Source organism: Pyxicephalus adspersus, chromosome 4 (assembly GCF_032062135.1).
Source record: "Pyxicephalus adspersus chromosome 4, UCB_Pads_2.0, whole genome shotgun sequence".
In the NCBI taxonomy this organism is placed as follows: Eukaryota; Metazoa; Chordata; class Amphibia; order Anura; family Pyxicephalidae; genus Pyxicephalus; species Pyxicephalus adspersus.
Genome location: NC_092861.1, coordinates 84,421,527 through 84,445,113, shown reverse-complemented (window position 1 = coordinate 84,445,113; position 23,587 = coordinate 84,421,527). Strand labels below are relative to the sequence as shown.

At 37.0% G+C, this 23,587-nt stretch overlaps 2 long non-coding RNA genes across 3 annotated transcripts in view; one reads left to right on the top strand and one right to left on the bottom strand.

The window, feature by feature from the left end:
* LOC140328917 (uncharacterized) overlaps nt 1-5,825 on the bottom strand; it is an 84,315-nt gene extending 78,490 nt beyond the window's left edge. For both annotated transcript variants that reach the window (XR_011920366.1, XR_011920365.1), the window contains exon 1: nt 5,592-5,825. This is a non-coding gene — a long non-coding RNA (uncharacterized lncRNA). The remainder of the gene's footprint in view (nt 1-5,591) is intronic.
* Nucleotides 4,826-13,537, top strand: LOC140328918 (uncharacterized). Its single transcript, XR_011920367.1, has 3 exons — nt 4,826-4,949; nt 10,159-10,369; nt 13,239-13,537. It is a non-coding gene; the product is annotated as an uncharacterized lncRNA (long non-coding RNA).
* Nucleotides 13,538-23,587: the final 10,050 nt, after the last annotated feature.

Sequence of the window (23,587 nt, the reverse complement as noted above, 5' to 3'; positions counted from 1 at the left end):
ATCCAGCCTTTCTCAAACGTTTTATCCTGGATGAACCCTTGAAAAATAAACTCTCAGGGAACTCCTGAAATAATGTTAGGTCTACACTTTATGGAACGCTTCTGTAATGTAATCAGTGAGTTACAACAGCTAGGTTTGCAACCATGTTCACCTTTATGCACTGCATTTTCACCTGTATGCACAAGAAAGCCATTTTTACATACCTAGCGTTTTATATAGTCAAAAGACAATATTGACGTAATAAGCTAAATTGTGAGTGCTGTAGCTTATACCTACCTACGAGTTCTAGATAACTCTGCCATAGTATGTCTGCCTGATTTTAGTACAATCACTATAAATTCTTAATAAGTCGTCAAAATTGGCATACAACTCATAAGAAGTCACTAGATTGTAGCTTGTATTTTGAACGCACTTTGGGCGCCAAGACACTCCTTTTCTTTCAGCCCTGTGGCCAGGGAAAACACAGAAGCCGCCACTGATTGGATTTAAATACTTTTGGATTTATAGCGATCTCCTGGTGGAGTAACCTAAACATTTAATACATAATTTTTGTGGGGTTCCTCTAATGTGCCTTTCAGAATAACAATAATGCATTTGGCAGTCACCATCCAATAGTGTTCAGAGGGAACAATTTTTATCTGATGTTTGTAGGAGAAAGAAGTTCATACACTTACCCACCCTGTGGGTACCTTACCTACCTTACCCACCCTGTGGGGTTACATGCACTGCTAGGAAGAAATGCTGTAAAGGATTGTCATTTATCACCAGGTCAACATGTTCAGAAGACAGAAAGATCTTTTAGCAGTTCAGTGTTCTCCCCCTTTTAGCTGGGCGCACCACCTAGCACTTTTTAGTGACCACCTAGCTGTTTTTGGGTGGTTACTGAAGAGTTGGGTCACAAAACAAGGGCTGCCACCCACCTAATATTTCTTCCCACTCGGCTTAAAAAAAGTTTCTGGGATGAACTCTGCAGTTAGTTTATTATTGTAGACACACAAAATAAGGTCTACAGCCAGCTTTGGAGCTAGTTTCTTCCCACAATGTCTTGTATATGTGGCTTGTACTGCTAAAGAACTAAACATTTGAGTTAGTAACTCTATTCTACACAGCTGTCTGATCATTTTACAGTTTGCTCTAATTCCTTGCACAATTACACCTTGTAACAAACTCTCTGGAGGTTCGGTTTGTGTCTGGGTCTATAATGACATCTTTTTTTTTTTTTTTTTTTAATCCTTTGAAATCCTATTGGCCTTGTTTCCTTATTCCACTGTAAGGGTGCCACTTTATATACCACTTTATAAATGAACAATCAAATCAATATAGTTAGCATAACTCAAAGATGTACATTAAACAAAATGGATGTAAGCAATACTAACTTAGTGAAATTGTGTGTGACTTCTCTTACAAATAGACTGTAATGGCTTAATTTGCAGAAAAGATAGTGTTAGGCTATGAAGTCTTGAGCAAACTGTTAAATTTGCTTACATCTTTGTGCTCATCCCTTGTTAATAATGATAGGTAACCCTAACTACAAAGTTAAATGTGCTATCTCAACAATGCAATGGCTTGTTTAGCAGAGACGGCTTTGAAACTAAAATATCCTACGCATCTCTGTGCTCTCTTCTTTGTCATTATTAGGTAATTCAAGTACACATGTAAATTTGCTAGCATATTAAATGGTAAGAAAAAAGAATTTTGACTCAAACCTATCCACTTTCAGTTAATATTACTATGGTAATTAAAATACGAATGAACACTTGCGTTTTCTATTGAAGTACAGCTTTGTAACAAACATCACTGCTGGGCTCCTCAAAAGAAAATGCAATTAGTCCTTAAAATGTGGTGGTTCATGGTGTGAAATTACACCTGGATAACTGATAGTTCCAGTAATGTTATTAGTGTACTGTGGTTTTACTTCTTTATTATACCTTGCTGGGGCTGGATTGTGGTACAAGAAAAAGACAACGATAATTAAACTGAGATTCTGTCACTCTTAGGAGCAATGTTAAGCCCATTGTGCCCTTATACGCCATCTTCATTTGTAATCTCTATTGACAACAATGAGCTTGATTTATTGGAGCACTCAAGACTGGAGAAGATAGACTATCATGGGTGAACCTGGATGATCCAGCAAACTTGGAATGGATATGGTCCAGAGTTGAAAACATTTATAAATTAATAGAACATTTTTTGAAGAAATCAAACCCAGGTTTGCTGGATCACCCAGATTATCCAATGATATTCTTTCTCCAGTTTTGGGAAACTTTATTTATTATGGCCCATTGTGTAAAAAGTTCACAAACCGTTTCGGCAAGGTAAACTCAATTTCGCACATCTCTTCTATGTGACCTTACTATTAGGCATAAATATAGCCAACAATGGAGTCCTAATACTGTAATGTGTAAGTAGGGAAAATGTTGTGAGTTCTGTTATATAGTTTGCACTAGGTAATTTACCCTGGGTTATGGAGTAACAGAAATGGTGATAAAAAGAAAAAAATCACTAAGCATTTCTCAAACCTTCTACAACCCAATCTGTCTTTATCAGCAAACCATTCCAATCAAACCCAGAACAAAAGTAACATTTAACTCGGTGCCTTGCCCATGCAGAAATAGAACGGGTAATTTATAATGCCTCATCCGTCTGGTACTACTGGGTATGAAGGTGCATGTGACCCCTTTCTATCATGTGACAACACTGTTTGGCTATTGATCCAGCACTGTCACATGGAGGTTGGAGAGATTCCTCTCTAGAGTGTCATAAAACTTTTTAAAGTAGTGTTTTTTTAAAATTGTTATTTTTAATCAAATTATAAAAACATGGTACAAACAAAAAGGAATACATTAGGGAACAACAATAATAAACATTAAAAAAAATAAATATCTCTTTTCAGGAGAAAAGAATTACAGTAAAGAAAATTGGTTGTCAAATTAATCAAGTCCAGTAAAAAGTGGTAATTTCTGGTCCTTGTAGGGCCCATGTAGCATGTCCCCAAGGCACATCCCTTCTCATAGAGTACTTTTTTAGTACAGGAATACCTGTAATAGCAAACTAAAATTTGTCATTAAAAGAATCTGTCTTTAATGATAACCCGTACTAAAATAATTATGATCGTCATACTTATTTCTGCTCATTGGATTAGAAAGTACTTTTATTTAAGTCAACCATTACCATTTTCAGTAGAAGGTCAATAGCAGCAGGCTATTTATTTCTCATAGTCAAGGTTTCACTTAGTCTAAGTTATAATGGTGATAGTTTGCTAACTTATTATTTTTTCCAAGAACTAGGCAATGATACTGTGGTCAAATTTAATATGTCACTTATTAAAAAGAAATCAGTAGCTAAGGAGCAAATAAAAAAGGATATCATTGTAAAAAGAATATTTACAAACAAGAATTTTGCGATAAAAAAAATACAACAGGTGCTGGCCTTTTTCATAAACTGCTATTTACCTGGCAGTCATGCTGATGTACTGGCTTCAATATTGGCTGTATAATTGCTACAGGTCACTGACACAGTAGGCAGAGGGTCAGCATGAAAGCCTGGCAACTAGAATTTTCATAGGTTAGCAATGTAAACCTACATATTTCCAGTGGCACGTTATTTTTTACGATCAGTACCTGGGAAACATTTACTGTAAATTATACTATATAGAGCAGCACAAGAGGCTAGTAATTTACCTCTATGAAGAATACTTACTATATTTTTATTATGACAACAATGTTGTCAACAATTACTTTGACTATAGAAGATAATAATTCTATAAAGATTTGCCATGACAAATATTTATTCAAGTATAAATCTGTTATTATGGATTATTATTTTTACGAGTTTACGTGGGCTAACCTGGCAGCACGCCACTTGGGTCTGGTTTTGGACATACACGTTCATGTGTAAATATTCTAGATGATAACTGCATAGGAGACCTACAACCTTTGAGCCAATATTACGGAAAAGGGGGTACTGGGTGAAATCAAAGAAAGGACGCATAGGATGGTATGATGCACTACATCACATGTAAACTCACGTGCCACGTTACTATGACTTCAGTTCGGGTCATATAAGCAATATTTATGAGTAATGAACATAGTAATTCAGACACACATGACTACTGACAAATCTGAAAAATTATGATACTATCTTTGGAACCCAGGACAACTGGCAGTGGTGTTATTACCTATTTATTACCTCCCTCCCTTTGTAGCACTGAAGTTGAAGTTCTTAAAGGGATTGCAAAAAATATCAGGCAGCCAGGTCCTTTCATTCAAAATAATTACATTTACAAGATGATTTTGTTGGGCAAATATCAACCACCATGTTTTAAGTGTTTTTTACCCACTTCATCAGGGCCAGGGTATAACACACATATGTTTGGGTGTATTCCTAAATTAGAAGTACATTTATCTCTTAAATTTTGTATATAATACATGGGTAGGTGGTGTGCATCCAACAGAAATGTTGGCCACTGAAAAATAATAAATCATCATACGGTTAGGTTAATGGGTTCCCCCCAGAAATGGCCTTAGATAAAGGTATCGACATTGTGAGCATCTTTGAGGAATGGTTAGTGACATAACTGTGGAATTAGTGAAGTGCTATGTAGGATACTGAAGCTATAAAAATACATAATAATATTAATAATAATAAGTAGTAGATGAATATGAAGAATTGGCAGGGGTACAAAAAGCATGTGCTTAGAACATTTCCTAGCAGTCAGAACATTTTTAAAGAATTGCTAAAAGAGTTAAAAGTAACATAGATGAGAAGAATATATTGCACATATACCAAACACCATTCTTGTCTCCCATTTAACTGGCTTTTTTTATTCCTGTGACCTTACAGGTCCCATTGTCCTTGTGTTATGGGTATTGGGAGAATACTCGAAGACATTTACAGGTCAGACAGTGGAAGAGATTGCCATGGGACATCAAAAGGACAAGAAAATTGAGGTCATTTATTTGTCACATTTACATTAGTAGCAGTTTATAGAATGTGAAGCTGTACATAGAATATACAATATATTATTTGTTTTGTCAAAGAACCTTCCCAGGATGATTTAGCAAGGAAAGGAAACTCTAGCAATATTACATTCTAAAGAACATGTGTCAGACTGGCAGATCAAATGTTGTCATATACAATACAATACATAAAAAAGTAACTTCACTAAATGTCTTGCTATATTACAAAGCAAGGCTTCCTCTTTAGGCATGTATTAGCTTATAATGGAATGTTACTGCATACACTGAGTACAGTAGATGTACATAATTAACCATGAAAAGCACTGGCCAAGGACATGAGCACAACACATAAACATATACCCCATGCACATAAACTATATAAGTCTCTATAATTATATCACAGATGCTGATCTCACAGACTGGAGGAATTCTAGCAGCCAGGGCATCCTTTAACACCAATATGAATGAACCAGACTCCACACCTCCTCCTTTTTTTCTATTTCCCATCTGTTGACTCTAATTCCAGTTTATTACACAAGTCAAAAATGTAATGCCTTTTTCAATTAAATAGAGATTAGATGTAGATTGGATCTAGAATTAAATATAAATATGTATTGCCATATAGCCACTCACCAATAAGATGATCAGTATGAGCAATGTGGGATCACAGACAGGATACAACGTTCAGCCTTTACAATCCAGACCTCTGCAGACAGCTGTGGAGGTCATTATAGCAGCACAGATTCAGAATATGAGGACAGCAGCAGCACACAGCTCTCTGCCTCTCCTGAGACACTGCTACACTTGTAATCCAACACACACCTTTACTTTGAGTCAACTGTCTTTATTATGTGACTTGAATCCACACATTCCCCTCCCCTGTCTCAGCAATGAGCAATTCCAGCAAAATCATTGCACTGCCATCATGTGGACACAAATACCATTCATTTACATTTCACCTGTGGCTTGGGTGATATCAGTCCAGCACAGATGCTTGTATGTCCAATCATTTGCAGCATTTCCAGGCCATGAAAGCATACAGAGTTTTGTTTTATGAGCCTTTAATTTCAAAGGCCCCACCATATTACAATACACTGTGCATATAATATAAAATATGCAAAGAAAAAAAGGTAAGAGATGTATTACCGCTTTTAGAAGCCTGGTTAATATGTGTATTGTGCCGGTACTTATCATTAAGTATTGGTGTGAAGCTGTATTAATACATGAAAGGTTTTTTGGCTGCTTATATTTATTAAACAAATACAATATTGGTGCAAAAAAGGAGGTCAGTGATATAATTCAACAACCCTATTTGCATTAGAAGCATGAAACCATATGGGCTGTCATATTTTTGTACTAGACAGACTTTGCTATTTATGTAAACAGATCCAAACATACAGTGAGGGAAAGAAGTATTTGATCCCCTGCTGATTTTCTAGGTTCACCCTCTGACAAGGAAATGACCAGTCTATATTTGTAATGATGGGTTTATTGTAGGTGTGAGAGACAGAATAACAACAAAAGAACCCTCAAAAACCCAGTGCTCAAAAGTCAGAGCTTAATGTGCATTGTAATGAGTGAAATAAGTATTTGATCCCCTATCAACCAGTCTGGAGACTGGCTAGGCCACTCCAGGACCTTCATCTGCTTCTTCTTAAGCCACTCCTTTGTTGCCTTGGCCGTGTGTTTTGGGTCATTGTCATTCTGGAATACCCATCCACGACCCATTTCGATGCCCTGGCTGAGGGAAGGAGGTGCTCACCCAAGATTTGATGGTACATGGCCCCATCCATTGTCCATTCGATGCGGTGAAGGTGTCCTGTTCCCTTAGCAGAAAAACACCCCAACGCATAATGTGTCCACCTCCATGTTTGATGGTGGGGATGGTGTTCTTGGGGTCATAGGCAGCATTCCTCCTCCTCCTCCAAACACGGCGAGTTGAGTTGATGCCAAAGAGCTCAATTTTGGTCTCATCTGACCACAACACTTTCACCCAGTTCACCTCTGGATCATTCAGATGTTCATTGGCAAAATGCAGACAGGCCTGTACATGTGCTGTCTTGAGCAGGAGGACCTTGCGGGCCCTGCAAGATTTCAGGCCTTCACGGCACAGTGTGTTACCAATTATTTTCAGATCATTGACAAGTTCCCCCTGTGTAGTTGTGGGCTGCTTCGTCACCATTCTCAAGATCATTGCAACTCCACGAGGGGAGATCTTGCATGGAGTCCCAGACTGAGGGAGATTGACAGTTAATTTGTGTTGCTTCCATTTGTGAATTATCGCACCAACTGTGGTCACCTTCTCACCAAGCTGCTTGGCGATAGTCTTGTAGAAGCTCTGACTTTGGAGCACAGGGTTTTTGAGGGTTCCTTTGTTGTTATTCTGTCTCTTACAGCTACAATAAACCTACCATTACAATTATAGACTGGTCATTTCTTTGTCAGAGGGCAAACATACAAAATCAGCAGGGGATGAAATACTTTCCCTCACTGTACATAAATCATCCAGATCCTGGATTAGTTCAAACCTTAGTGCCGGAGTCTTAAAGTCTCTCTGTCCCAACGTGTTTCGCCTATTTGGCTTCTTCAGGGGAATTTGAGACACAAGTTATTTCTGTTTGGGTAATGAGGGGAGAAGAGGTTGAACAGTGGGAGTAACGCCCTGATAGGATCGAAAATGGACTTACATACAGCACTTGTTATTAGGAACCATGTCAGCATAGGAAAACTAGTTTAGGCTGGTAGGTATACTTGTGTGAAGAAAGTGTAAACACTGCTTGGGGTATAAACTTCTATCCCTTGATTCGTGTGTAGCTGTCTTATAAATGTTGTGTGTATGTTTCATTTTTATTACCTATTACCTATTATTCTTGTGATACATAAACTATTATTCATACAGTCAATCATCTTAAACAGTGTTTCATTTAAGTAAAAGCATTTGACACAACGCTAAAGATTAATTTAGTTGCAGCTGAAAAAGGTAATCAAAAGGTAGAGCTAATTGCCAAGCATCAGTTGACAAAAGTGCAACGTCTCTTTTACCCCCTTCCCCCAAAAAACCCTGGCCTTCGGTGGCTTTTTGCTTTAGTGTTGTGTAGTGCAGTGCAGAGCTCAGCATATAGAGCTAGGTGCACAAGAGTTGCATTGTCAGTGCCTGGCCACTTCCTGCCATTACCTGCGACATAGTGGTGGCAGGATCCTGCAAACAGGTAAGTCTGGGCCATATATTCGGCATACTGTATGCTGTGCTGTTTGATCATAAGAATTAGAATTTTAGATTTTACCAATAGATACAGCTGAACCACTGTAACATTTTTTTCATCTAATGATTGGGGTAAAAGAAAATTAGACTGTGACTAGAGCATTTTGAAATCCAACTGATTGCAACAGATTTTTACTGCTAAGGATGAACAGTACCTGACAAAAACACTTCTATAGCAGCCCGAGGTGTTAGAGAAAATGGTATTAAAAAAGTGTAAAAAGTAGCTGATAAAATGGGCACTGGTAGATTTGAAAGTTTAAAGATATATAAAACTTGCAAATCTACCAGTGATAAAATCTCATAAAAGATATCCCAAAAACTGGGACATTGGAATGGGTGCAATATTTAATAATTGGTAAATATATATCTCTCTTTGTATTTTAAATATGTAACAGAGAAATTACAATATAACAATGTTACTGTTAGCACAATAAATAATGTATGTATCTTTTAATTAAAGAATCTTGAATAAATATATATGTCCAGCAACCCCACCACAATTTTTTAACTTGATCCCTAATCTTCTGCTTCCATTCATGTACCTCTGCACAGGCGTTTCATCTCCAATATGGTTTCCCCTTGATGAGAATAAACCTTAAAAATGCAAAGGGCAAGGTCTGGTGTTAGGAAATTTGAACCTACTGGCCCTTAATATACAAGACATGGCTATGCTAGAAAGATTCAGAAAAAGGTCATCAAATTTGACTAGGCAAGAGAAGAGGAAGGGGCAGGCTTAAAAAAAAAAACCGCCAAAATAAATCTCAAAATAAAAAGTAATTTTTCTTATAAGAAAAAGTTTAAATTCAATTAAAAGGTCTGTTGTAAGAAATATCCCAAGATTTTACTGGACAAGACTTAGGGGAGGACTTGTTACAGGTTAATGATTTTGAAATGAGAATGTAAATATGTTTAAAATGTGTTAGCAAACAGTGCAAAAGTGAAAGAAGTTTCAGTTGGCAATGGTGGGAGACCAGTACTGCTTTTTTCTGAACTGTCATCTGGAGGTCTGTTTCTTGAGGTATGTCTTCTATCACATTTGTTTAAAAAATATCAAAAACATAAATTAAAATCTTTTATTTGCAATTTTTACTACTATATTACACTCTGTTGGATCCATGTTTATTAAAGTATTGGACGGGAGTGGCAATTGGGCAATTATGTAGCAGTCCTTGGTTGCCAGTAGATTGAAAAGATGTCACAAACCAAACTAAAGGACCCACAGTCAACCTTCTGTCCTCAAAGAATGCAATAAAATTAAATATTTCATATTTTCATACGGTATATAGTTTTCATATATAGTTTTCAGTTTCAATATTTTCAATGCCCGTGACTAATTGCTGCACAGGCAAGGTACTGTTTTAGTAGATGTAGGTAATGTGACTGCTGAGCTCAGATTGTAGAAGTTTAATGCTTCACTGATGTCCTGAAGTTCAGGATGACAGATAAGCCTGTCACTTTATTTGCCATCATGATTGGTCTGTTCAGCTATAACAGCCAATAGGAGCTGAAAAAAACAATTACACGGAAAAATAAAGCTGAAAAAAAAGAATATGATAGGAAATAACCCATGCATAATAACTTAATGTTTATGTATGCAGTACAGATTCTTTTATCCCCCCATTTTTAGTTAAGGGGAAAGTGACTATCTCATATTTATTTTGCCATTCAGAAGGTGCAGCTACTAACTATTTTTTTTCCACTATGTTCTTTTTACATTTTAAAAAAACCTTTTCATAAGACAGCTCAGTAGCTCAAGCTCTTACTGACACACAAAGCTGAAATGAATGACTCCTCTTCCCTTCATTTCCCTCTGTGCTTGCTCTGCTTAGGTGGACCATATAAACTTTTAATCAAAGAGGGGTTGTGGGCAAGCAGCTTCTGCTGTAATTTTACTAATAATGTAATTGATGAACTCTGTATTTTTGTTTTCTAAAATAGGATTTAATGTAAGCAGTAAAGAAGATAGCTAAAAATGTGGAATCTCGGAGCCCAACTTCGGAACACACAAGTCTTGTCCTTGGCTGAGTCACGGACACGTCTACTGGATAGGCAGCATCAAGCTACCCTGTTTTTGACATTATTTTGGCTCTTTTTTCTGACGTATAAATAACTTCAGGGTTATCTGCTTCCTGAGGAAGAAAAAGAACAGGTATATCTAGTAGTAATTAGTCATATTTAACTGGACTTGTAGAGTTGAAGGCATTCCACATTTTTCCATGCTGCTTCATTAGTGTTGTGACCTTTTGGGACCATCTAGAAAACTGAAAAGTTAAAGACTGGTGCTGAAAGGTAAAACGTGTCTATCCCAATTCTACCAAAAGTTTTTGCTGCCTGTATTAAAAGAGACTTCCCATTACTTTTTTATTTGCCTAAATCTAAATTGAGTTTAAATGCCTTTTGGTGCACTTATAGACAAAACAAAAATATTTTTCTCTGGAATTGTCTAAATGACATAGGTGAGTGAAAAAAAATTATATATGGACAAAAAATATATATTGTAAAGACTGTTGCGTCTAAACAACTGTAATTGCCAAGGAATTAGTTTGTGAATGATAAGAAACAAAATCAGTCTCTGCCACTTAATAACCACCTATTTATTCCAAGGGAAAGTGATGTTTAAACATTCATACTCATTACCTGAAAGCAGAGAAATGAATGGATCTGATTTACAACAGTTATATGTTCAGTCTGTCATTTTCTAATTCGTGATCTGGGTGCTGAAGCAAAGTTGGCGATCAATTCTGTTTACTTTGCAATGGCTTGTAGAGCACAAAATGAATAAAACTGCTAAATAAATAAGGCTAAATATAAAAAAAAAAAAAAAAAAATATATATATATATATATATATATATATATATATAACACACATATATACAAAGGGGAGTTTGAAGGAGAACCTGCTCTAAGGAGGGTATCCTTCACTTTTGGGGTATGTCAGTGAGGGGGTTCTGCATTGTGGGTGTCTGTTACTGAGGAAGGGTTTATCAATGAGAAGCCTGGGCTGTGATAAGGGCAGATGGGATGCAGAATTGCGACAGGGATGGGGGGTGTAGGTATAGTTATTTTAATAAAAATAAAAATAAAGGTAATAAAGAAAAATAAAAGCCATTTGTATACCTTTACTTGGTTTTAGTGGTTCAGAAACCTCTGTGACTCTTCAAAGAAACACCAGAATAGCAGCTGGAAATAATTTCAGCATAAATCCTTTCAATCTGCATACCATCGTTTAGACATTGTAAGTGTGGGAAAAACTAATGTTTGTCATTACACCTGCTTAATTTTAAAGGTTGTTTTTTACTCGACAGTAAAAAAGACTAAAACAAGGCTAAAGGCTAACAAAACTTGGTGGACAGAATCTGTAAATATAGCTTTTGTGAAAATGATATTCCTGTGCATTAGTCTAATCCTAACTGGACCTGTAACACGATGGGTCAGTTTTCTTATCTCTTGTCAAACATAACCTATAGGTGCTGCCTTCTGAGCTCAACATCATTAATTCTCTGAAATTGTCTGTCTTGTATGATTGCAATATCAGCAACCAGCTTTACAAATTCACTGTAGGACTATGGATACAATAAAGCCAAACCAATGGAAAACGTTGCAATTTAAAGCTTAAAACACACATCATTTATATTATATATATATATATTTATATATATATATATATAATGAGTTACAAAATGAATCCTATAGAAATATTGCAATGAAAAGGAAGTTTTCATACAAACATTTTTCATTTGCCGTCCTATCAGTAAAATTTCTAACTAATACATAATAAAATGTAAATTACCCCACACCTTCCCACAATAGCCTCTCCCCTTTAGTACACAAAAGTTTTGATGTGTGAAGATGCATGTTGGAAGCTTTAATGTTGATAGAAACAATTTTTATTATTACCATGTATTTATATAGCACAGATTCTGACGGACCTCTGGGGATTTTCGCCTTCATTTTATTACAAATCAATACTTTCATAATATCCATTACCCAAGGGAACTAATAGGATCGCCCCTCACTGCTTTGCCTATATTTATTAGATTAATAAACAAGATATATTTGTCAATCGATATTTATTCCTAGTTATATTATATGAAGTGACCTTAATCAAGATAATTATTTGGCTTGAAACCTCATGCATTTGAGATAAATACCTCTTTTGGACAGTATACCATTGGGAGATACATATATCACCAACATCACTCATTGGATTACCACAGTGATCCTAATTCACTTCTTTTTTTAAATAATCTTCAAATACACTGCCTAGTCGGTCAATTTTCTTTAAAATCCAGCACATAAAGTGTTTGTTGAAATTTTGTCCACAACAATACAGAATACCCTAATTTCTCAAAGTCCCAAGAGGAAGCCCCGATTAGGCGAAACGCGTCGGGTGAAAGAGATCAACGTTTATTCTGATTATGTCACACATGGTTTACTTCAAAAAATGTAACTATGTAATACCTTTTCTGGAATAGGAATGCTCCGCTTTGAAACTGTACTAGCTCAGCAGACCTCTGTGTAGAACTCAGTTTTGTCCTTTTTTTTTCTTTTTTCTTTTTGTTATTTTGAATATTAATTATTAAAGTAGTTTTTTATAAGCATTTTTTCCTTACAAATAGTTATCTGCCCTAAAAGCCTGCTCTCTATTATTTTCTATTTTCTATAGCAGACAAGTTATGCAGCACTTGCAGAGTCCATGCCATTGTTTTTTAAAGGGGCTTACAGTTCAATGTACCTACCAAGGCCTCAGGCTAACTTTTGGAGGAAGCCAAATAACCTACTGTTTATTTTTAGGAATGTCTAAGGAAATGCATGCAACCCCTAATAATGTTTCCTTGCTGAGATTAGAACCCAGTGCTATATGAAAAAAACTGATAATAGAAATGCTTGCTTTATTGCAGGCTTTATTTTCCCACTGGTGTCATATTTATACAATGTGAATGTGTTTTAGAATTCAGAGAAATTTACTGTTGTATTTATGGGTGTTCTGGAAACTAACTTATATCTTGTTTTATAGGTTTATTTAAAAGGGAACATACAGAACTGCACAGCTGCCAAAGCCTAAAATTACAGCAAGCGTCTCACAGTTAAAAACATGTTTTTTATACAGGAAATAAATGTTCTAGTAACAAGACTGAAAGTGAATTATTGCTAAGTTCTGCATGTTTCCTATCAAACATATTTTGTGTATTGCTATATACAACACACCTGCCATGATAATGAAAGCCTACATATATGTTATGTCTATCGTGTTACAGCAAAGTCTACAGTAATCTAGAGAAATGTATTATTTTAGATAAACCTTGCATATGTAGGCTGTAAACCTAAATTAGTAATAAAGTTTGAATATTCATCATAAGACAAGGAAGTCGAATGATATTGTTGCTACCCATTATTGTTGCAGGTATAGACCTGGTTCACAAACCATTTTTGTCTTTTAATATATTTTAATATGTTTAAAGGTATCGATCAAATGTTCGTTCATCGCGCATGCTCAGAACATGCACGATCACTGAACGACCGTACACACGATAGATGGTCAACGATCGTCGTCCGATCCGCCGGTCCAGTCGTTCATTTCCAACGACTATCCTCGTTCATCGGCGTCGTTGGTTACTTTTTTTACAAACGATTTTTGGCCAATCAGTCGTTTGTCGTTCATTTCCAACGATAAAAATTGGACGTGTGTACGCAGCTTAAGGAACAGGGAGATGTAGGGACCTGAAGATGTAGTAGTAGGAACATTTACCTCTTGGCTATCTGTCACATGAATTGCTTTTTTCTAGAAGTATCCATTGCAGAGATTTTGGGATACAAAGAGGGTTAGTGGCCCCCTATAACTGACAGGACACATTGTATGCTGTAGTATGCTGTAGTTTCTGCTCTTTGCTACTGGAATGGTGAGCTGGGAGCAATATATGACAGGCCAGCACTGTATGATAGCTTTAGTTTTGTATCTTTCATTAATAAATAAAATGAGCATAAAATGGTAAGTGCAGAAATTCCTGATTTGTTATTTCCTTTATTTGGTGCATGTACATTACGGTAACTAGAAAAATTTCAGTTTAAGTTCTTTAAATTAAAACTATTTTAGTTTTAAAAATAAATCTTTAATGTTTGTTTTCATTGTCGCCTGAAAGTTTTAACTCAATGTCAACAATAGCCCTTAGATGAAAAAAGTTGGGCACCAATGTTATAGAGCAAATACAAAGCTATTGTATTATCATTCAACCTGCCAAATTCAAATAAATTAGATTGGCTCAGCAAGTATCGTAATATAACATAGGAAAAATCCAGACGAAAATTCTGGGTTAAACCCATTGTATATTCTTTACCTTATTTTTTAAGTGGAAGTGTGTGTGTGTGTGTGTGTGTGTGTGTGTGTGTGTGTACAATTATGGCAAGCTTAGACAATCAGCTTTCAAATCAAATCAAATCAAATTTTGTATGATCTTTTTCAGTCCTCATTACCCACACTGTATGCTGCATGCATCTACTACAGGAATAAAGTACCACCTATCACCTAATGACAGTTTATATATATTATCATAGAATATCTCTGTGTATCCTATAAAAGAACACTACATACTGTACAAATGAAGCAATAACTTTGAGGTAACAAAACTTTTGTGATAAAGGTTAAACTTGGCACAGAAGCATGGAGAACATGCCATGATTTATTACTGCTGCTTTCTAGTGTAGATGATCGGCAGAAGAAAATGTAAAATTTGAAATTGATAAATAGAGTACTTTGTCTTTGGTGTGAACTTTATTACTGGAAGATTTCAGTCTTTTTTTTTGTTTCCAGCAGCATAGCAGATAACCACATGGTCTTCTTATCAAATGCAAAATATCAATCCAAAAGCATTTATTAGCATTTCATATGGCACTTACCCTTTATCTTCTAAGTGCTAGAACAACTTTTGCTTCAGTCCCCTAGGTACCTAAAGAGCCCTGGTCTAATTGGGTGGTTTGTTTTTTTTTATATGAGATGTTAAAAATCAGTAATTATAACAAAATAAATCAATGGTGTTGCTAAAATAGTAAATAATGCTAATCTCTGTTGAAAATTTAAAGCTCGCTGAAGAACCTTTAGAATCCACCACTTCTGTGTCCTGTAGTGCCGAAGGGGTTCGCTGGATTGAACAGACCACAGATGGATTCATCCTTTTGATACATTCAGAATGTTGGATGCTATGGATTCTTCAGAGAGATTTAGTTCTTAAAAAGAGTGAAGATCAGTTGTGCAGGCAGAGAGACAGATAAAAGTTGTGTCTCATTTGTACATGCGGACCATTTTTCAAGTTTTTATCCAAGCATCAAAGTCACTTCAAAACTTTTACCTACTTTCTTTGTAATAGAAAATCAGCTAATATGTAGCCCAGTTCCTAACAAACTTGAAAATACTCCCACCTCTCCATTACATGATGCTTACTGACAGTGCAATTTAGAAATAGCTAGGTGAAACCTTGCATTATGGGAAGTGTATTCTTCAACCTTGATCAAATGACCCTATTAAAAGGCCTTCCACTATTTGATTGTATAATACTCAGCCCTTCTATAGAAATGAATAGGGAAATTTCCCAATATGTTTAACCAGGAGACTTTTGCAATGGAAGCTGTGTGGTGCCTAGAGCACACCACAGTGAAGGCCTTGGAGGAGCAAGGGACAGACATATCCAAAAACAAAGTGAGAGTGTACCTGATGATTTATCCACCAGTGCTCAACCCAGAAATTTTTTTTAAGCCGGGTGGGAAGAAATTGTAGGTGGGTGGCAGCCCCTGTATTGTGACCAAACTCTTTAGTAACCACCCAAAAACAGCCGGGTGGTTACTGAAAAGTGCTGGGTGGTACGCCCAGCTAAAAGGATCTGGGGAGAACCCTGTCCACCATATGTTATTAAATTTGCAAAAAGGATTAGGCAATGCATTCAGGAACGTGCAATTTAAAAATGTGTGCACCATATTCATTGTAATTTTTTTTGTTTCCACCTTAACTTTTTCAGCGGTCAGAAAAAAGAAACCTTTTGAGCAATACATACTGACACTAATTCTCCCACTCTAATGTTTTGTGTTTTTCTCTATTTCTTTAGCCTCTTCCAGAGCATTAATGGCTTTTCCTTTTGTATCTGACCTAATGCTGTCTAACAAATTGCTTAACTTGTCTTCTCTAATTGTACTAATTTCAGTGCCCTAACGCAGTGAGACTTTCAACAGCTGAATAAACTACTACAGCAACCAGCTATTTTCCCCAGTCAAGTTTAGATGCAACAATTTCTCTGAAAAAATGTATACTGCTACAAAGCTGATGATCAATAAAATGTCCACATCAACAGAATAAACTTGGAAACCATTATCAGCAATCTAAGTCTTTTTTTTTTTTTACTGAAGTATACATTAAAATTAGTTTTTTCCATATGTCAGTTGTAACCTAAATGATATAATAATAATAATAGTCAACATCAGTAAATCAATTTTATTTAAAAAATGATGGTAAACGTCCTAACCTTTTAACTTTGTACTATATTCATGTAACAGGTCTTATCCTAAGTCTGCTCTCTTCTAACCTGCAGCGTAAGGGACCTGTGAGGACGAATTCCACCCTTGTGACATGGACCCATTGGCTGCTAGAAAGATCTATCAAAGGGTCCTCAGTGGGTCTATCACAGCAAGTGGAATGGAAATACCATTAATGGTCATGTTACAGCAGTAAATAGGATTCTTAGACATTCAGAGCTAGAGGTAAACTTTAGGCAAACAGAAGCGGTAAACCTTAAGAATATTCTAACCTACCCAAAACCTTACCCCACAAAGACAACAGCAGGCCCCCGTACCAAACTGCCCCCCCCCCACCCGAAACTATTCTCAACTCACCCTATGTTCTTTTCTTCTTTGCTTTTCTCTCTCTCCCTTTCTTTCCCTCTGCCCCATGGCCTTGCCTGCAAGCCTGCCCACAGCTGACAGCTCACAGCACCCATCCACAGTGTACAGCCGTCACCTGAAGGCAGAATCCTGTGAGCTGCTTCAGGGGTCCCCGTTGGCTGAGGACTGTCAGAGGGTCCTTGTGCAACTGTCTTACCTTAACCTTACAAGCAGGTAAATTTGTTGGGTAGGCTATTTTAATTGAACATATACACATCTAAGGCCTAGAAAAACGGCAATATAAAACATGACCATCATTCAATGAACAGGAAAATAACCTAGGGCACAGTAATGCTATACCAGCAATTACTAGACTGATTGTTTTGGCTACCAGAGCTGTATGTATCACAACAGTTGCTCTACAAAATTACAAGTCCTGTTTTATATTTATTTGCATTACTACCATGTATTTAGTTGTTTGCCTGGTGTTATACATACAATATATACAATAAAATAGTAAATGTTAAAAAACAGGAAACAGCATCAAATAAAATCAAAAATGTTGTACCCTGAGATATTTCACTTACTATTTTATTATTGAAATGATAAACATTACAAATAACAATTCTTGTTTCTTGTTCAGAAATCAGCTGTGGAAAAAAAATCCTGGTAATGATTAGAAGAGCTTCGACATTTGAACTGAGAACTCATAACATGTTTAATCCATGCTAAAAATAGTGTTAAGAAGAAACATGACGTTAGCAAAATTGTAGTAACATAACACAGAACTCTGATGAGCAAATTAACAGAGACCAGACTAATACAAAATGAAAAGATGAATCCATTGTTGGAAAAGTGTTATTACAAAAAGATATGTAACAGTGGAATAAAAATGAAAAGTGTACCTCCATGCAGATAATAAAGGTATATATCCTAATGTAGCTCTATATTAAATAACACATCATTAGGTTTTTTATACAATTAGTAAAGTATTTTTTTTTAATTGAGATAGTATTAGCCTATTTCAACCTACTGTACAGCAAAGTTGGGGGGTGGATAACTAGTGTTGGTCGAAAAGCTCAGGTGTTCGATTCGGCAGCTATTCGATCGAATAGCCCAATATTTTTCAGGCGATCGAACGCCGAATTCGAAAACACCATTATAGTCTATGGGGGGAGAATTTGTTTTTTTTTTGGGGACTGTGTAGAATTGGATGAACTCTCAATGAGAAACCCCACTGAGAGTTCATCTGCAGTCACAGCTGATTAGAAGCACTCGCGTACCTCCAATCAGCTGTGACCGCACAGTTCCCACGGTCACCGGGCTGTACTTATCAATGATATATATGATAACTTATCAATGATAAATACATAATTATCAATGATAAGTACAGCCCGGTGACCGTGGGAACTGAACTCAGATGAACTCTTAATGGAGAAACTCCATTGAGAGTTCATCTGGAGTTCGCCTTTTTTTTTTTTTTTTAAACATATTTTAAACACAAATTTGCAAAGTCAAACTCCGCGTTTTTCGGGTTGAGTCTGCCCGAATTTGAACCGCCATTTTCGGGTCGAATATAGGGACAACTCAAATTCGAACACCAACACTATGGATAACAGCACATATTATCAATGTTTGTTGAAGTGCAAAAAGCATGTGGACTGAGAGTTTAGGAGATACACATTTTTCAGTTGTCCTTGGTACCAAGAGCTTGGTGCCAAAAACTATAAGCTCTTGGCTCTGGATATAGGGGACAAATGTAGAGCAAATGCTTGACCCCATGTCCTTTTTCCCCCTCTTTGTGATCAATTCAAGGGCCCTTGAAGGTCAAAAGGGGCATCCTGTACAATATATGTAGGCAGATAACGCAAGGGTTAGAAATTACTGTATATCAAATCATTCTTTACAACTTGATATGTCTAAAAGCTCTTGACATTTTGGTTTATTACTGTGTATTCTTCTTTGCCGTTGCTTACAATAAAATAATTCTTCTGAGTGATAATGAGGGGCAGCAAGAAAAAATGATGCTGCACCTTTAGAAATTAGGAGCTGCGGTGCAGATTATAACAGTAACACGCCAGCTGTGGAATAGGCCAGCAAGCCTATTTAATATGATGTAGAATTAACCCAAAAGAAAGCTGGGTCAGCAATAGGAGGCAAATTAATATTAGTCACAAGTTTTAGCATACTGATACACTGATATACTAATTTCATGCAAGGCTGAACCTTCAATTACCTGTTTGATATCATTATCCATGCTAAGTGTGCTTGCCTCTATATCTCAAATCGTGCACATAAATATTGGTGCTAATGTATGGTATATATGTCTATATGGCATATGTATATATGGTATATATATATTATAAAATATATGGTCAGAAGCGATGGGAAGGGCTGTGTGCCATGACACCCATTCGCACCAACACATATGCTGTTCAGCTGTCATATGCAAAGAAAAGCCATGTGTGAACCATGAGTCAATGAATTTGTAGCTTACACAGGGTCCCCAATTGCCATTGTCATGTTTGCACAGTGTATACAACCTTTCCCTATCCATACTAAAATTTTTATTATTAAATTACGAGTGGAATATGTCCTGTTGACTCCTAAGAATTCCCTTATTACTGTACCTAATTTCCACAGAGCATTGGATGAGTACGGCACCCTTTCTGGCTACATAATCAACGAACGAGACTAAGGTGTGTCCAAATCAATTTGAATCCAACTCTTATCCACCACCTACTACTTTCCATCCATCCTTATCATTTGAAGATAGTATTAATACCTGAGAATCTTCATTACCTCCAATTTTTATTCCTATATAAAGAAACAATTATCCCCCAATTTCAGGGAGTTTTCCCTTCTTTCTAAATATTAATCACTTAGTGTATATATATATATATATATATATATATATACACATACATACATACACACACACTATTATATGTTTTGGTTGTATATGTTTTAGTTGTATATCGCTGTTTAAGATCAAGATGTCCATAATACCTAAACTACTATATGTGTTTGCCACTTAAGCACCAGCAGATATTGGTATTAAATTTGATTTGGGGCTTTATATGCTGTGGATTGGCCTGGGTGTTCACAATTGAAACATTTCAATGGGATATCACCCAGCCTCCTGCACCATTGTCACGGCTCCAAAGGGTGAAGTGGTGGACCCTCTGTGTCACCAGCCCAGAAGGTGGGGACATGCACAGGGCAGAGGGTCTAAGCAGTAGCTTGGTCTTCTCCAGAGCCTCTAGAGGTGAGGTTGTTGTGCGGCAAGCTACTGCCAGGTTGCAGCCCCCATGCCCGTTTAGGCAGGTGACTGCTAACTAACAGGAACCGAAACATAGTGCCAGAGCAAAATCCAAAAAATAGTCAAACAAGCCAAAGGTCAGGGCAGGCAGCAAACAAGTGTTCTCAGGAAGCAACACAGGTCGATCAGGAACAGAACATAGAAACTGGGAGCAGTAGAACCACAAGGAACTTACTGGTGCCAGGCCACTTCCCTAAAAAGGGGTTGTCATGTGATTAGTGTGGGTCATGTGAGCTGCAGACACCAAACCCACCAGCAGAGGGAGTGCTGGTGATGAGACAGTCTCAGATGTTCTTCACATGCCTGCCAGCAGATGGAGTGCTTCTGCGGAACACTCCAGTCTTCTGAGGCAAGGGAGCAGCTGATTGAGAGTCACATGATCTGGACCAGGAAGTGTGCAGAGAGTTGGATCCAGAAGCAGCGTTGGTGCTGGCAGCAGGGGACTGCAAGTTGAGTGAGCCATAAAGGAGGCACAGATGCCCTGAGCCTGTGGGGATCTGTGACAACCATCCTGCTGTCTTTCAATCAGAGGATGGAAATAGACAAGCTATGACTGGCTCCTGTACACCCCAATTTGCTGTTATGGAGTTCTTCCGACCAAGCCTCTGGTTCTAAAGCAATTCAAGAAACAAATTTGGGGTTACTGTAAAGATAAGTTTAGCTATAAACCCCTAAATCTTTACTTACCTCTTTTCTTTATAATCCTCAGATACCAGGTACTGTGATTGATAGTTCAGCCTTGGCACTTGCACTCACTGTTCTAGTATGGTCACCTGGTCCATCCTTGCACAGAACAACTCTTTTTTCTGAAATTCATCATTGGTTTGAAGTCCCTTTGTTTTATAGCTATCTTCAGATAAAACATTATGTGCAATTATTAAGCCCTACAGAGGGGGTTTGTTTAGGGGCCTCCCAGAGGGAGTCTTTTCTTAACAATTTATGTAGTATCATCTATGAAACGTTTGATCCCTATTTCCAAACATTCATATATGCTTACGTGGAAGAGTATTTTGGGTGATGAGCTCGGCTAATAATCAGTACAATTTCCCTCCACCAAGAATATCTGGCGAGCTGGTGGGTGCTCTATAACACGGGATATACTTACTCATCTTTTGAGGTTACAAGTACGGGCTCTTTCTCACTCAAAATAATGAACTGGTAGCACATACTTTGACTAGTATGATATGCCTTATTACAAAGAAATGGAAATCATCTTCCCCTCTACATTGTCTGACTTATACAACTGGCCAAGGGATATACAGTTAATAGAAATTTTAATTCTCGTATGTATGATGGAATGGATTTCATACCATTGGTGGATATCATGAGGAGGGGGAAGGTAAAGGAGAGACCGGGGAGTAGTGGGATGGAGGTAGAGGTGGGTTGGGCAGGGATGTAGGAGACAAAGAGGCGTCATGTTTCATGGCCGCTGCCATTGTCTTGTTGTAGCACTCCTACTAACCACAGAAGTTTTTCCATATGCTTTTTTTCTTGACGTGGCATGTCTCGATATAAAATGGCTACAGTTGGAAAATAGTTAGCTGATAGCAATCCAACCAACAAGTTCCCCTAGTCAACAGAACAAAGTTTTTTAAATCACAAAAGGTCACAGAAAAAAAAAATCTTACAGCTCTGCTGGTTTTATTGCCAGAAATAATAAAGCAAATTTAATTTAGTTTCACTAATTACATTTGACATAATGCTTTTAAAACAAATTGTTAATCCTTTGCAACAGAAATTCTGTACTTCAGTGTGTATGAATCACTGCCTTGTGAAAAGAACTGATAGCTAGCTGGGATAAAAGCATTTTTTTTCCTTCAAAGATAAATGAGATTGACTGCCATGCAGCATGTTGCTAAAGGCATATGAAGCAGATTGTGAGTCTTCAAGATGAACAATATTCCCAATGCCCTAGGAGTTATGTCAGGACTTTATAGTATCTGCAAGATGTAAACATAAACACCATAGATTATAATATTAGACTTTATGTTGACCAGTGACCTTGATGCAGGTCATATATTGACTCAGATTGTGCATTCTCCACTTGATCACACTAATGGGCTATTTCTCCTTATGCATTATATATTAAAAATAATACTGTTTTCCAGTTTCCAATCACAGTAATGTACTCTAGAAAGTAATCAACTTAGTAAAAACTCCATGTACAGAAACCTTTATGTCAACTATACATATGTTTTTCTGAACATGTTCATCTATTGCATTTCACCCCTCATAAAATTTCCCCCAATTTAAAGTTTCATAATTATCTTTATTTGCTTGTATTATTGGGTAAAGAAATATTCACAGTCAGAATTAGCACAAAAGTCCAATGCTTCCTAGCATTTTGGATAGCCTGTTCCTGCTGCATGCTGTGGTTGTACCCATCAGCTGTTACTCCTATATTACTACTGTGTCCATTTGTGGAATAGTGTCCAGTGGGAAATACTACAGAGCGTAGTGAGGGACATGCTGTCTGACACTGTTTAGATTTAAATATAGTGCCTCAGTGACACATGGCTGCCAGTGTTATGGAGAAGCCATGATTCCATAGAAGGAACTCTGCTGCCAAAGTGGAACTATGACATTCTCCCCCTTTAGCGGAACTAAAAGTTAATTTTAAAAATTTGCAACCAGGCGGGGTTTCTTATTGCAAAAAGGGACAGGGGATATCCCTTACCTTACCTGCCTGATCACCCCTTTCATCTGTCAAAATTGCTGAGATGCATGAGCAGCTAAGTGTTGGTTGTTAAGGTTTCCAGCACATCTCGGCTTCCCCTGCAATTGTTGGGACTGAATGAACTCCTGCAAGGGAATTGTCGCATCGTGGGCCAGCAAATCAAAATGGCTGAAGATTGGAAAACTGAAGACAAGGAAAATGGCAGTGCCCGTAATAGAACAGGGACAAGGGAGAATAAATAGGGTTTAGTTCTATTTTAAGTGTGACCCATAGTCCTCCATACATAGTCAAGATATATTATAGGCAACTTTACATAAATTAAATTTGCATCTGGCATCTGTCTGTCTTTAAATCTATTTAAAATCTTTATTATCTAAGCTATAGATTGTTTGCATCAGTTGAAAAAGGCAAGACTAGGAGAATATCATTCAAATACCCAACAAATACTCCCAGGTATACCTTTTCTTAGCATGCTAGCAACAACCAATCAATATTAGCTCAACTA